The following is a 16,295-nucleotide window of genomic DNA, read 5'->3' as shown; positions in this document are numbered from 1 at the left end:
TTTTTAAATTATCAAAATAATATGGTATTTGACACATGATTCCATCACACATTTTTCAATTTTTCCCGATGACTAAATATCATGGGTATGAAGAGCATTCAGGCGGACTCTAGTTTTGATGTTGAGGAGTTTGGATAGCCTCTGAAAAATAGTAAGATAGTATAAAAATCGTTTAAAAATCGTAAAAAATCACCGAAGCATATCAACATTATAATTAAAATTATACATTTACAACGTTACAACGTCGTTCATCCATCCAAATTTAATAAGTTTTGCAAATAATACAAAGTATCGAATGTTCTATTTGCAATGAAAAAATTAATCTCAAATTCGTAAACATCCTGTTCATAGAAGGCTTTCCAAATTCATTTAACTAACTGATAACTGTCAAATCGAGATAAACCTTGTGAAAGTTACTTTTTTTTAACATTACCATTCTGCGTTTTTTTTATTTGTCTATCAATTTTTTCTAAGAAAAACGGTGAACTATAAAATTTTGGAAAATGAACTATCATTATTTTGTGTTTGAAGACCATATAATTGACTTTATGTCCATTCATTTGACATTTCTGGGATGAATCAATCGATAAGATTTTAAATGTATTGGAAAAATTTACGTACATACATTAAATTGGAGGTAGAATTAATTTCGTATTCGGTAAAATTTATAATATTTTTCAAATGGAGCAAAATTTGTAAAAATATGCAAGCAACAAAAACGACTATCTAAGATGAATCTATACTGAAGTTGCCAGATTTTTTTCAGCACGTATCCGGGCTGGAAAAATCCGGACTATTTTAATCTAAAAACTTAATCCAGGCATTTGATTTTAAAATTTTCGACCTAAACTTCAGGCAATATCAATAGCAAATCAATAACAAAAAGGATGAATAAATCCGAGCATTTTTTCAATGAAATGCGGGCAACCAAGCCGGACCGGACTTTTCCTAAATTATCTGTTAAATATCTGGCCAAACCAGGATAAAACCGGACCATCTGGCAAGCTTAATCTTTACTATATGTGACCTAGGCAAATGTTTTTTAGCGTTTTTAAAAATCGTTTTTTAATACTGCAGAACAATTTGTTTTTTTTTGCCCGCCAGCCAATCTCATTTCTGAAATTTGGCCCGCCTGTTGAAAATGTTGGCCACACATGGTTTAAACATAACATGTTTTAAATTGACGTTAAAGATTACTTCGATTCTCTAAACTACGACATTACCTGGAAAATAATCATCAAATTTTTGGACGCAATCCTAGAAACTAAAATAAAAATGGATAAAATTCAAACTGGTTGCAAAATAATAAAAAAAAAGTGGTATCAGAAGTTAACTTTCACTACACTAAAAACGCTGAATAAAAGCTAAATGTTGTTTTTCTCTATCAGCATCAATTTTCGATGTTTTATTAATCTCGAAAATTGATGCAATTAAGCTGAAGTCTATTCAAAAAAGAAGCGCCTTTCTACACCTAGAAAAAATTTTAAGCGTTTCATATGTTTAATTGAAAAAAATAATCAATTTCATCGTAGAATGCTTGATGTTCTTCCTCTTTTTACATAAAACTTAATGGCATTTTCTTTTGTACGTTTCTTATTCGATGGAGTGAGGAAAATATAAGGAAAGTTGTAACAAAAAATTTTCTAGTTCCAACTATATTCCCTGAAATGATATATAACAATCTTGTCAATTTTGTCAATTTTGTCAATTTTGTCAATTTTGTCAATTTTGTCAATTTTGTCAATTTTGTCAATTTTGTCAATTTTGTCAATTTTGTCAATTTTGTCAATTTTGTCAATTTTAAATTTTGTCAATTTTGTCAGTATTGTCAATTTTGTCAATTTTGTCAATTTTGTCAATTTTGTCAATTTTGTCAATTTTGTCAACTTTGTCAATTTAATCAATTTTGTCAATTCTGTCAATTTTGTCAATTTTGTCAATTCTGTCAATTTTGTCAATTTTGTTCATATGTATAAAAATTTTGAATATTTGAGCAGTTCACACTCATGTAAATCGATAAATAAATTCCACTGAATCTACCACTAACGCTCGAATCTTCATTGACTGACATGAAAACCTCAATGGTTGTCAAAATCCCCGACAAAGTGGTTCCCGAAAATGAATACCAATTTCGTGCCAGCTTAGTTGTCAGCTCTTGAGGAAACAGCAAAAAAATAACAGAAAACTTCTTCCAACCAAAGTTTTGATCCGACAGTTAGGCAACCCATCAGTTAATCTCTGGTGCAGAATCTTCCACCAGTAGAAAAAAGACCTGTTTCGAGGGATGTCAAAATGTCACCGTTATTTGAGCACCTTCATTCCATCGATGCAGAAGAAGAAACTCGACCAAAATAGTCCTAATCCTGGATCTATAATCTCCCATCCTTCGTTCGTTGGCCCAGTTCTGGTTCTCTTTTTTGGGGTTGTCAATACGAAGACGCCTTCCTTCCGGATTATTTCCATAGATGATCACGAGGTGAATGATTTTGTTTGGGTTTTCTAAGCTTCTGTTTATTTATAATACGTTTAGCAAGTGCCAATCACCAATTAGGAAGTACTGAGAGTACTGAGTTGTTTCTTATTAAAAAAAAAAATAGACATTTTGCATAACTGTATTTTCTATGTACCTTTAAGCCGTTCAAGTGAAAAAAAATAAGCAAACACAAAAATTTGGCGCTTGAAATACAACCGGATCCAGTGGACGTTTGTGTGAAAATTGGTGTTTTTCGTCCAGATTTTCCTGCTCATCATCAATTTGTCCCTTTCTCTGGATTTGAATGTTTTGTGATAAATCGGAAAAAGGAAAATCACTCTAATTGGAAAGCTGTTGTTGCCCAGCGTTGCCGAAAATGTGTGCGTGTGAGTGAAAAAGCGATGGCAAGTGGTTTACCAAAGGCCGCCGCTGAGGTTCCGGATTAATCCAAGTGAACAATTTTCCCCGGAAACGGATCACTTCTGTTTGGATACCCACCTTGTAGCTGGAGAGCAGACGAGACTGTTGTTGGCATTTTAACACGAAGAAGGTTGCAAAACAAATTCCCAGAAGGGAACGATCCCGTAAAAGTCGAGAAATGCTGTGAAGTGGTTTTTACTGGAAGAAGAAATCAGTTGTGTACATATAAATCCAATAAAAAAGTGTTTAAATTCTAAATCAAATTTGAAATATTTTTGCTCTCTGTCCCTGTCTTCAAACACATAACAGAGAACTTAAATCTTGTTGTTAGTTACTAAAAAAATACCACATACATTTGTAGCAAGTATAGAATTGTGCTAATTTTACAAAAAAAAAAAGTTCCAAAAAAAATCTTTTCATCCTAATTGTCCAAAAAAGCAACAAAAAAGTATACCGCTTAGTAGCTCGAATGAGACAACTCGTAACTTCACTCACGAACTTTTATCGACTAAAATGGTCCATAATTAAGATAAGTGTGTAACATAACCCATCATAATAAGCTTTAGAAAGAATCAAAAAAAGCAAACGGCCATAAAGTCTTGTTCATGTAATTAATCGAGCACCATAATAGAAATCCACGTGTTACCGAAATATCAGAGGAAGAAGAAAAATTGCGTGCCAACTGGAAACCTTCACGATTTCTGTGCGGTGAAATTTGTGGATTGACGCGTGCTTGTGAGTGCGTGTAACAAATCGTGCGTATTTCGGGGTCCGACTTTTTTGGAAGCAGTCGAGAGAAACCGACTTGACTTGTTTTTAATTTTGGAGAATATTGCACGCAAAACGAGCTGCTGAAATGTTGGATACCTAACGGCCGGAAAAAAAGCCACCAGTAAACTCGAGCACTAGAGTAATGATGGTGTGGATTTATCAACGTCCGGATATCAGGTAAGTCAATCGGGAGGGAAAGGAAAAAAAACGTAATCTAACCAACACAACTAATTAAATGATTGATGGTGGTTTGCAGTTGAATGACTGATGACGTACTGCCGTTTGGCAGGTGAACAATTTCAATATGACCCAATTTGTGGAATTCAATTATTTCGAAATGGAATTGATTTTATCAGGCATTTTTTATTTGATAATATTTTTTACAATTACTTCAATGGATCCTTTTTTAGAAAGACAGAAGAAAATATTCAAAGTAGTTCATAACCGAAGAAAACTTCACGGCTTTGAAACATTGTTTTCGTTCGTCAAATAATTATGATTTGAAATTCATTCGAAATTCTTCGAAATTCTATTAAAAACTATGATTGAGAAAAAAACTATGATTGAGAAAAAAGTGATACGGTCAAAATTTGGTCAAGGGAAAACGCGTGTAAATCGGTGAAATCGTTTATTTAAAAAATCAAATTAAATTTCTTTTTCAAGTTTAATTAGTATAAAATTCAGGAAAACTACTCAGTTAGACTTTTGCTTTTCCAAATCCGAATCCACAGGTACAGATGGCTTGCCAAACCAGATATTTTTTCGCGAACTTTGACAGTTTCATGTGCTTGAAAATATCTGCTACCTTTCCCCTTCCTCTTGCCTTCTAAAACTCCTGTCCCGGAAGCTGCTTGTAGTCGGCTTTGACGTAGGTTTCGTCATCCATTACCACGCAGTCAAAATTCGTCAGCATCGTTGTGTACAGCCTCCGGGATCGCGCTTTGGCCGTTGTATTTTGTTTATCATCGCGATTTTGAGTCACTACCTTCTTGTAAGTCGATAGTCCGGCTCGTTTTTTGGCCTGATGCACGGTTGTAGACGATACAAACAGCTTATTTGCGGCATCTCGGAGAGAGAGGATAGGGTTCCGCTTGAAACTACCGGCAACTCTATTTGTTGTCTCAGCGGCTTCCGGTTTTCGATTTCCTCCCGATCCAGACTTCCTGGCTGTCGACAAACGTTCCCCAAACACTTTAATTACATTTGTAACGGTTGATTTGGCAACTTTTAGCGATTTTGCCAGCTTAGCGTGCGAGTTGCTCGGATTTTCGCGATGCGTGAGCAAAATTTTGATACGCTGCTCTTCTTCCTTGGACGGCATTTTGACAACTGAAGAGTGAATTCCAAAATCAAAATAGGAGCAATATTCTACAGACACACACACACCTTCAAAATGAGGGGTGTTCAGGTTTTTCAAATGCAAAATTGAAAGAAATTCGTCAAGTTGATATTGACCAAATTTTGACCGCATCACCCTTTAAATCTTCCATCTTGTTCCCATCAAGTTCATGCGAGATTGGTTTACTGCTACTGAAAACATACTGATATTAGTTTTTGTAAGACATAAGGTAATCGAAATTAACATAAATATTCGTTTAAGAATTGTCTATAGTAATATACATGAGTCTAAAAAAATATTTTTTAACATCAGTCTATAATTGGCTGGTAAACGGTGCATAATGTGCAACACGAGACCCCACAGTGGTCATATCACCTCTTATTCACAACTCCTATCTCTACCTCCCGTGGTACCGGCTGGGATGCGAGTACCCTAAGCGGAGATCGGGTACCCAACCCCGGTGGATGCTTTGGTCGCATGCAGACTGAGAAGGTGGCCGCACGCGTCTGTTCACCAGGTCAGGGGCGGCGTGCAACAACAGCCGAGCGTCTGTTCTCCAGGTCAGGGGCAGCTCAAACAGCGTCTGTCTTGCAGCAAGCGGCTGAAGTTATGAAATGCGGCTCCCGCCAGCTAAGTCCAAGATGGCAGCCCCATCGCGGGATATGGACTTTAGGCTAACAACCTACTGCTCCCGATTTGAAATTGTTACGGAATTCGAAAGAAATGACCGACCTGAAACTTTGGCGACGACTTTTAGCATAAAAACACGGACACGAATTGGAACTTGGAATGTTTTAACCCTTGCCCAACAAGGCAAACTGGAACAACTTGCTAGAGAGGCTAGCCGCCTCAAGCTTGAAATTCTGGGACTGAGCGAAGTCCGTTGGCCTAATACTGGAGAACACAAGACACAATCCGGGCAAGTCCTGCTTTACTCTGGCATACGAGGAGAACATGCTACTCGGGAACGAGGAGTTGGTTTCCTGTTAAGCCCGCAGGCCTACGCGGCCCTCATTAGATGGGAACCGATAAACGAAAGAATAATCGTAGCCAGATTCAGAACACGAGTTAGAAACCTTACAATGGTCCAGTGTTATGCGCCAACTGACGTTACCGAAAGAGCAGTTTTACAGTCAACTGAACAGCGTGGTTGAGAGAATTCCGAAGGGTGACATTCAAATCCATTTGGGCGACTTCAACGCAAAGATTGGCTCCGACAATCAGGACCTTGAGCGCATCATGGGGCGCCATGGCCTAGGACAGATGAGCGAAAACGGAGAGCTGTTTGTAGAATTTTGTGGCAACAACAACATGGTGATCGGAGGATCGCTCTTCCCCCATCGACCAGCACATAAGGTCACTTGGGTATCTCGAGATGGCCGAACAGAAAATCAAATTGACCACATCTGCATCAGCCGAAAATGGAGAAGGAGTCTTCTTGATGTCCGCAACAAACGAAGCGCAGACATTGCATTTGACCATCACCTCTTCCTTGACGAAATACAACTGAGAGTTGCGCGTGTCCAACGGCGCGAGGAGAAAGTCGGGTGTCGATACGACGTCCTCCGGTTGGAGAATTCAGAGGTGAAAAGGGCATACGTTGAACAGCAAAAATCCCGAGCCTCGGAACTGCCGACAGACGGAAAAGTCGAAGAACAGTGGTGTGGAATCAAGAATGCCTTTATCACGACGAGCCATGGTACTCTCGGTAAAGTTTGTGGAAGAAGAAGTGAATGGATGTCGGATGAAACTTGGAGGATGATCGATGATCGGAGAAAGGCGAAAGTCGGAATTGAGCAGGCATGTACCGGGTCAGCCAAAGCAGCCGCCCGCTTACGATATGCGGAGCTGGAAAAGGCAGTTAAACGAGCTTATAGACGAGACAAAAGAGCCTGGACAAACTCCCAAGCCGAAGAGGGAGAAAGAGCCGCCGCCATTGGAGATATCCGATTACTATATGACATTTCTCGCCGCCTCAGTGGTGCAAGGACTAATGCAAGAATGCCGCTGAAAGACCGAGCAGGTCAGTTATTGACCGATCGAACAGATCAGCTCAAACGATGGACTGAGCATTTCGAACAACTCTTCCGAGTCACGAATAGCAATGGCCAACAGAACCCGCAGCTCGAAGCGCCAACAGTGAGTCGCAAAAATGGCGTCAATTCGGAAGCGCCCTCGCTGGCTGAAATAGAAGCGGCTATCAAAAACATGAAATCCAACAAAGCACCTGGGATCGATTGCATCCCTGCTGAAATGCTGAAAGCCGACCCTGCCCTATCAGCACAAATGTTGCAACGTCTTTTCGCTGACATCTGGGATACTTCCCGGCCGACTGGATGCAGGGTATCCTCGTTAAGGTCCCGAAGAAAGGAGACCTGACAGAGTGCGGTAACTGGCGAGGCATAACGTTGATCTGTACAACCCTCAAAGTACTCTGCAAGGTGATCCTGAACAGGACCCAGGAGAAAATCGACGCTACACTCCGACGGCAACAAGCTGGATTCCGATCCGGACGATCATGTGTGGACCACATCACAACGCTACGAATCATACTGGAACAAATCAACGAATTCCAGGACTCTCTTCTGCTGGTGTACGTTGATTTCGAAAAAGCATTCGACCGACTTAATCATGAAAACATCTGGGCGGCTCTAAGGCGACGAGGGGTCCCAGAGAAACTAGTCCATCTCATCGAAGCACAGTATGAGGCATTTTCGTGCAAGTCTTGCACGACGGTGTCTTGTCCGAACCAATACCGGTAACTGCTGGAGTGAGACAGGGATGTATTCTATCACCGCTCCTTTTTCTAATCGTAATGGATGAGATTCTGATTGGATCGATTGACTGTGCACCGAACCGAGGATTGCCGTGGAATCCTTCAACAATGGAGCAACTGAACGACCTTGACCTGGCTGACGATATTGTTTTGCTCGCCCAAACACAACCAGATATGCAGCGCAAACTCGACGACCTCACCGAAAGTTCCAAGGCAGCAGGTCTCAAAGTCAATGTCGGAAAGACCAAGTCGATGGAGATCAACACAGGAAATCCCTCCAGTTTCATGGTAGCTGGACAACAAGTTGAGAAAGTGGAGTGCTTCCAGTATCTTGGTAGCCAGATAACGCCTGATGGTGGTACCAGAAAAGACATCGAAACCCGGATCAGAAAGGCCCGATTTGCGTTTGCGAGTCTTCGAAACATCTGGCGGTCACGCCAGATCTCTCTACGAACGAAAATCCGAATCTTCAACTCAAACGTCAAATCCGTATTGCTGTACGGGTGCGAAACTTGGTGCACGTATGCGGTAACGACGCGAAAACTGCAGATATTTGTAAATCGCTGCCTGCAGAATATTATCCGCGCTTGGTGGCCTGGTAACTGGATCTCGAATGAGGAACTACACAGCCGGTGTCATCAAAAGGCGCTAGAAATCGAGATTCGGGAACGTAAGTGGAGATGGATTGGGAACACGCTGCGAAGAGGTGAAAACGAGATTTGCAGAGAGGCGCTAGATTGGAATCCAGTAGGTCATCGAAGAAGAGGCAGACCCAGAAACTCGTGGTGGCGAAGCCTAGCCGCTGAAATCCGAACTGTCGACGAGAATCTTGACTGGGATCAAGTGGACAACAGGCTTCAACAGGTGATCCGTTGATGTTTTTACACAAATAAACAAATAAACAAGTGAAGACGCTGGCTCTGGATCGTCAACAGTGGAGGTCTTTTAGCACGGCCCGATGCACCGGAGGATCGGCGCGAGATCATTAAGTAAGTAAGTAAGTATCAGTTTATAATGTTTTGAAAACAAGATTCGCAAAAAAACTCAAACCCACCAAAAACAACTGAAGCACAAATTTAAAATGGGTTACTTTAACTTGTTTTCATAGCCCAAGAAAAAGTATTTGGATTCTTGACAGTTCATTATCTTGTCTCTACTTTACCGGAAGACCTCAACCCTACCCTCTAACAAGAATCAAACGATTAATTTTATCTAAAGGACGCATCCAAAACGCGACTATCCTAAGACAAAATTGGCATTTCCGCCACTTGGAGAAACCGGTTCAGTTTTCAATGTTTTGATTTTGAATGCTACCCATTGGGGCCAGGTCATAAAATTTTTCAATATTCGCACTGATTTTTTTTTTTAAATCTCATCTGAAAATCACTATAAAAATTATAATTTAAAGCTAATTTTGCATTGTTTTGAAAAGTCCTCGTCATATCATAGTTCAAAAAGTAAATTTATAATGTTTACATGTTCATTAGTGGCTTCATTCCTCAAGCTGGTATTCAATTGGTTTATGTTCTTAATTGTAAATTGTTTGAAATCAAATTGCATCAAATAATTTGAAATATACGCATACTTCTTGCAATTTGTAGTGATTGAATCGTAATATGAAACATTTTCAGCTTCTCTATCAGTCACTCACTACTGCCTTAAACACCAAAAATTTCTAACGATACCATACTTAGAAATTTTACACTTTCTTTATCTACCGAATTAGAGTTGCAAGTTGAATTGCAAAGTTGCAATTGGTTGTGTAGGAAAAGTTGATGGTTGAAAATTGCGGATCCCTTACGAACTCCGTTCCACTTTCAACTTTCAATACGCGAAGATGAGTTTGCTTTTGAATAATGAAGTCTATGCATTTTCACTACAATATTGCATAAAACATTCAACAGCATTAAAGATGACCCTTTTACTTAATCTTCAACTTAAAATTATAAATTCAAGATTCAAGGAACATTGATTTGCTTATATCGACGACTCCTTTTCTTGATCTGGACGTGCTTTTCTAATGTCTAATGATCCCTCCCAACTCCCTTGCGCTATTTTTTTTTCCTAATTTCGATACTTCAATATCGCAAAACATTTAATATGGACAACCCTTTTGGTCGACCTGTGACCTGAAATTATGAACAACTGCTTCCTTTTTTTTTTACCTCGATCGAAAATTGGACACGTGAAATCAATTTCCTAGCCCAATTTCAAATATCTCGTGAACAAAAATTCATCTCAATTTGATGCATATTCATGACAATATTGCAATTGCAATAACAGCGAACAGCTAAAACGGATGAACCGGATAATCCTTCTGTGGTTCGGCCCTGAAGCCACAACTATCATTGAAACAGTGAACACTTAATTTGAACGACCCCTGACCCGAAATTGGACAATCGAGATGAATTGCTTGTCACAAAATTTCCTATGTGTATAATTTCATGTCAATCCGATGCATACTCGCGACAAAATAGCGAAAACATTGGAAAATTTATATGGACGACCCTTTTTTACTATCCTCGATCCAAAATTGGACGCATGAAATCAATAGCCCTTCTCTCAAAACTCTCATGAGCAAAATTTCATCGCAGCCTTATGCATAATCACGACAATAACGCAAAAACGGTGAACATTTGATATGGACGACTCCTTTTTTCAACCCCCGGATCAAAAACTTGGAACCCGAAATCAAATACCCCTTCTTTTAAAATTAATTGTTCAAATTTTCATGTCAATCCAATGTATCATAACGAAACTATCGCTCAAAGATTGAACAGTTTTCATGGATGACCCGTTTGGCCGACCCCTGACACAAAATTGCATAACCAAAAAGAATTTTCGTTCCTTAAAAACCCCATGCACAAATTTTCATCTCAATCCGATGCACAATATCGCGACAACAGTGAACAGTTAGTATGGACGACCCCTTCGGCCGACCCTGATCAAAAAATGAGAAAGTTTCCATTTCAATCCGATGTATAATAACGACAATATTGCAAAAACACTGAACAGTTAATATGGACGACATAAATTTCATAGAAATCTGTTTCAAACTTCATCGAACTGGGTCATTGTGACGATTTATATCCAAATGATTATATTTTAAGTTTACCAGATTACCGGATTATTTGGGTTTACTCGCATATTTAATACAAAATTGGAAAAATGTCCGACTCGGTTAGGTAGTTCGGATTTCTTTGAAAAAATAACCCGGATTTTACACGCATTTATTCACTTTATTTGCCAAATCTAACAAAAAAAATTGTAAAAAAAGATATATATGCGTTCAAAATCAAATTATTTGAGCAATTTTTGTAGAAAATAATCATAAAAGTATTTTTGCGAAGCCTCAAATTCTATTTGAAATCTGCTGAAGTATTTTGTTGAAATTTTTTTAAAAGTACTTTTGTTGATTTTTATTGAGTAATTACTGGGTTTTGACCAAATTTGCTAGGATATTGCCCGGATTTTAGGTCGATAATTTTGAAATCAAGTGCCCGGATTTTGCCAGATCTATCCGGCCGGATAAATGATAAAAAAATCTGGCAACCTCACTTAGGCAAAACACTTAGGTTTTTTTATTCGATTAGATTTTCTAAATTTTGAAAAAAGGCTTTTTTATACACTGTATTTTACCATCAGCATGGTTCTACACGGCTCTCGCGAATCAGCACGTTCTTTGAGCGAAAATATTCCAAGCCCTATACGCTAACGACGAATTTAATACCGAGTGTAAAAAATACCTAAGTGTAGACCCATTCTAACCTGACGTCACCAGGTTTGTAAAACATTTCAGCACCAACACGTGAAAAGGGTCTATGTTCATTTATGACGTTTCGAGAAAAACGCGTTTGAAAATTTGGCAATCTGTTTTAAATCGCTAATTTAAATTCACGAGGAATCTTCCAAGTCTATATGGTCAAAACGGTGCGTAGAATCATTCTAAATATGTTTTTATCGATACGACGGTTTTATCATGGAAAAATAGCTCGCAATTGTATGTAGACCCTAGCTGGAGTATGAAATTCGTCTAAATGTTTCATACACCCTTTGCTTTGTACTGTATGTCTCATATGTGTGAGTGAGATGAAGATAAAATTTCCCCTATTTTTTGACAAAGGCTTATGGTTCTAGCTACAGGAGTGAGTGAATGGCTTTCCGCATTCTTCCCCTTTTAATTTTTTGCATCTAGACCGTTTGCTTTGTTGTGGAGTAAAGGGTGTATAAAACAATCTGTGTGAGGATAATGTCATTTTATGGCTCTAAATTTTTTAGATCCTTTACTCAAACTGCATTATAAATCTTACGAAAACTGAAAAGCTAAAAACGGTTTTTGTGTTAAGTAGAGCTCATATTGGGCTATTTGAATCCCATGAAAACGGGTTTTGTTCACTTTGTATTTTATACCCTTTTCACATGTTGGTGCTGATTTGTCGGCTCATTCGCACATTGAAAAAAAAATTCTATATGTATTGGGTTGTTGTCTGTTAAGTGATTAAAAACGATTTTTATCACAACATCCAACGTTCCGGCTTATATTTAGCCTTTTTCAAGGAAACTGGCAGGTGTGTAGAAAGTTTAGGAGAAGAAAAAATATTTGGTTATGTGATGATTTCAAACTATAAAATAGTGTCGTTATAATAAAAATAGTGTTTGCGTACTTACAATGATGTTTCGTTTTTCTCGTCCTGTTGTTTCGTTTATCTATGAAATTTTCAATTAGTAAAACTGGGTTTGAGCTGTTGAATGTGTACGAACCTCTGTCTATGGTGTGTAAACAAGTTAAATGGTTGTTCAGCTTTGAATGTTTCTATTCTGTTTCTAAATATCCGTGTGATCACAATTACTGTTTGTTGAATTTTATGTAAGAGATCCGTTATTGTTTTGTGTTTTCTTTTTTTGTTGCTGTTTTGAGTGTGTTAAAGATCACGGCATAGATGATGCTCAGCCCTTCAGTATCACTTCGTTTATTGCCAGTGTTGACAACTTTTTAGACCCCAGGGTTTTAGAAATTTAAAAATGACCCAAAATCGAAACAGTCTAAAGTTTTATATTTATAAAACCAGCACTGATATCTTAAGAACGTAAAACATGGATGCATAAGTTTATAAGACAACTTTAAATTTGAATTAAAAATCGATTTTATCTTTGTTTAGAATTGGATGCTTTGGAGTAAAATTGATCAGTCTCTATTGTGACGATTTTAACGAGTTTTCTAGATCATAAAGGATACAAAACACCTTTATAATATTCACAAATGCTAGCTTATCAATTGCTTAGGTAGTCCGGAACAAACTCAAATGATATAAAATCTATCATGAAATTTACAAAATTGAACACAACACTTTCGGTGGCTCAAAGATACTTACTTTGTAACTTTTCGTTCAGTAAATTCTGAGACATACAATGCTGAATTTCGGTGTTTCTTGGTTCCGGCCTAAAAAAAAAACAACATCGCGGTCCTTAAAGTGTTAAGGCCGAAAAACAATCAAAATCGAAAGATGGAAAATGATGCTGCATAAATTAAGGCGCTTAATTTTGTAACATCATTTCTAAAATTTTAGCTACAAAAAAAAAATTATTGCATTCATTCAATTCTCAATTCTCAAACCATGTTTTTTTCCAATTTGACACTCAACTTAAAGGTTTATAAACGTTGAAAAAGGTTTTGAAAATTTTTAACTTATGATTTGATGAAAAATTTCATGTTGATCAAAGTTACCCCGGTGGTCAATGTTACCCCGTTTTACAGTGCATCGAGCATTCAAACTTAAGCTTAAACCCATTCAATACGAATCAAAATCAACATTCAACATTCAACGGTTATCGGAAAACTTTCCTTCTACAAGTAACTCAAGCGGAAATCTGCAAAAGGCGTGTCTGAATTTGTCGACATTTAATCTCACATTGAATAAAGAAATCCATTTATTTGAAGCTGAAAACTTTCGATGATACAAACATGCTCGACGCTATCAAATGACAGACCATAACGGAAGAAAAATATCTTCTAAATGGTGAATGAAAACACTTCTTCGGGTGGTGACTTTGCCAGCGCCAAAAGATTGCAGCTTCAATGAAGCTGGGAAAAGTTTTCGTCCAGCTGACCGCCCTCTTCCAAAACCCTCCAGCATGCTTTTCCCTCTCCTAATGGTTCACAATATTTTCTCACGAAAGCACGGGAAAGGTCAATAAAATAATGCTGAATTTTCTCTGCAATAGTGTAATCTTGGCAGTGACTGCTTTTGCTTCGAGAGGGATTTCCTGTTTCCGGCTGCCACATTTCCTGAAAGCTGCCGTTGGCTCTTTTTTTCTTCACACACCCCTACTCTGAAGTAGGTTCCTACAAGAAAACTCCCTGGTAAATCCTTTTAAATCGAACAAAGACCCGGTATCAACATTTTTCACTTGGAGATCTTGAAGGAACCAACCCGGTTGGTTACTGCAGCAGAGTAGTTGTAAGGTAGTGGAAAATCCTCGTGAAAAGTCTGTTCTACTAATGCAGTTACGCCCGCACCTCGCCATTCGCTTTTCCGAGAGAGCTTATTTGAGCTCATTGATATGTGAGTGGTAGATGAAGCAGTGAATTATTATTGAATGAACTTGACCCGGTTGTCAATAAGCAAGTAAATAGCTCCTACTTGATAACAGAAACGGTTAGATTCAAGCCAAGTACAATATTGGTATTTTTAAATACACATTTTACACATTTTTACATTTTAATTCAGGATCAAGAAATCAGATATTAAATATCAATATTCCTTAATACCTAATCAAGGGATTCAAGTTCAGAATAGCCCTCTTCTACTCTTAATTTGAGACATATTTTTTACCAAATTATTCAGTATTGTTTGATTAGATAAGCACACAGTTTTGGTTTTTTTTTCTTAAGGAAGTTTTTTTTATTTCGATTATAGTCGTTTTACCACCTTTGTGGCGTTCGCGACTTTATATCAACGCTGCAGTTGACGAACAGTTATTGAAAAACTTATCCAATACTGTGTTCGATGTTTACTCTTGGGCTCGAACTCGGTGACATCGGCTTAGGAAGCAACTGACTTGCCAACTGAGCTATATCACAAGCCCAATTAAGGAAGTTTTATTTTATACAAGCCTCAGTAAACCAAAAAATGCTAAAAGAAAGATAAAAAAGTAATATTATATTTGTCTGATTTTCTACCACAGTTCAATTTAACTGTATATTTAGAGAAATTTAGACTTGATACACTAGAGAAACTTCAGGTAGTTAAAACACTTCAATCAATTAATTTAAGAGAGCCAATTCCAATAATATTCATTACCAATTTCTCAGAACTTCATAACCGTCGTATCATTCAACCACCCAGAAAGTCTAAAAGAGTATTTGTGGTTTCCGTGCGAAAATGATTCACCAGGAGGGCATCGCATGGACAGAGAGATACCAACTCGTATAAGTGCAAAACGATGCGATGAGAAAAAGTTTCGTTCACTCTACCTTCTACCTATCGTGAATCACCATCAATTGTAAAAGTTCAGACACTTTTGTGGCCCATGGGGATGGGAACAATTGATAGCAAATTTATAAAGTTAGTCAAACTCGTTTTTCTTGTTGAGAAAAATTAAAGTCGTCAGATTGCTCTCCCTTCAATTAATGATAATTTATTTGACGAAATAATTTGTTTACTTGAGCATGAAAATTTTTTCACTTTTAATTTGTGAGGAAAAATAATAGAAAATATAGTTTTGTTACCTTGCATTGGTACATATCCGTCCTAAGCCATAAATGACAAAATGCCTTCCAGGTTTATGCGTTGGGTAAATCTCGTTTTATGACCCTCCTCCTAGCTCGTCATTCATTGGGTATGTCAACCCTGAAACTGAAAAACCATGTCAAGAGCCTTTCGGAGCCTCCCCACGAGGAATATCTTTTTTGACCGCGCGAGCCGAGATAAAATCCTGCTGCTGCAGAGCGCTTCATACAGAAGGTACCTACCTTCGTTTTGCTTGGCTCTATCGATAAAATGATGAAACACAAAAGATGAACGAGAAGAAAAAAACCTTCAGGAATATGGGAAAAATCAGAAGGTGATGGCATTGAATGAAATCGATCTTGTCCATATTGAAAGAATGAAAAAACAGCAAACGCCCATCTTCCGAAAGGAACAAACTGGTGCCATTCTGCAACCCATTTGTCTTTCTCCTAAATAAACTTTTCAGAAGAGATGCAGCACACAAGAGGATTTGTTTTTTCCCAAACATCTTCTGGAATTTTGATTCGATAGAAGAACTTCTACATTGCCTACACATACGATATTTTTTTTATGAAAACATTGAAACACTTTAAAGAAGATAGCAAAGCAACACGATGTGAACGACTTTAGTTGAAATCGAATGTGCCAACATAACTGTTTCAATAAAATCGCAAAGTTTGACAGCTTAAGGGTGATACGGTCAAAATTTGATCAAGGGAAAACGCGTGTAAATCGGTGATATCGTTTATTTAAAAAATCAAATTAAATTTCTTTTTCAAGTTAAAC

The 16,295-nt window shown here is 37.8% G+C and overlaps 1 protein-coding gene across 4 annotated transcripts in view; it reads left to right on the top strand.

The window, feature by feature from the left end:
* The first annotated feature begins 3,331 nt into the window (after positions 1-3,331).
* Positions 3,332-16,295, top strand: part of LOC129741244 (pleckstrin homology domain-containing family G member 5) — a 335,012-nt gene continuing 322,048 nt past the window's right edge. For all 4 annotated transcript variants that reach the window (XM_055732958.1, XM_055732960.1, XM_055732957.1 and 1 more), the window contains exon 1: positions 3,332-3,841. The gene's annotated coding sequence lies outside the window, so the exon portion shown is untranslated. The remainder of the gene's footprint in view (positions 3,842-16,295) is intronic.

The sequence above is a fragment of the Uranotaenia lowii genome, chromosome 2 (genome assembly GCF_029784155.1).
Source record: "Uranotaenia lowii strain MFRU-FL chromosome 2, ASM2978415v1, whole genome shotgun sequence".
In the NCBI taxonomy this organism is placed as follows: Eukaryota; Metazoa; Arthropoda; class Insecta; order Diptera; family Culicidae; genus Uranotaenia; species Uranotaenia lowii.
The sequence above is the reverse complement of the archived record's forward strand: the minus strand, read 5'-3'. Positions and strand labels throughout refer to the sequence as shown.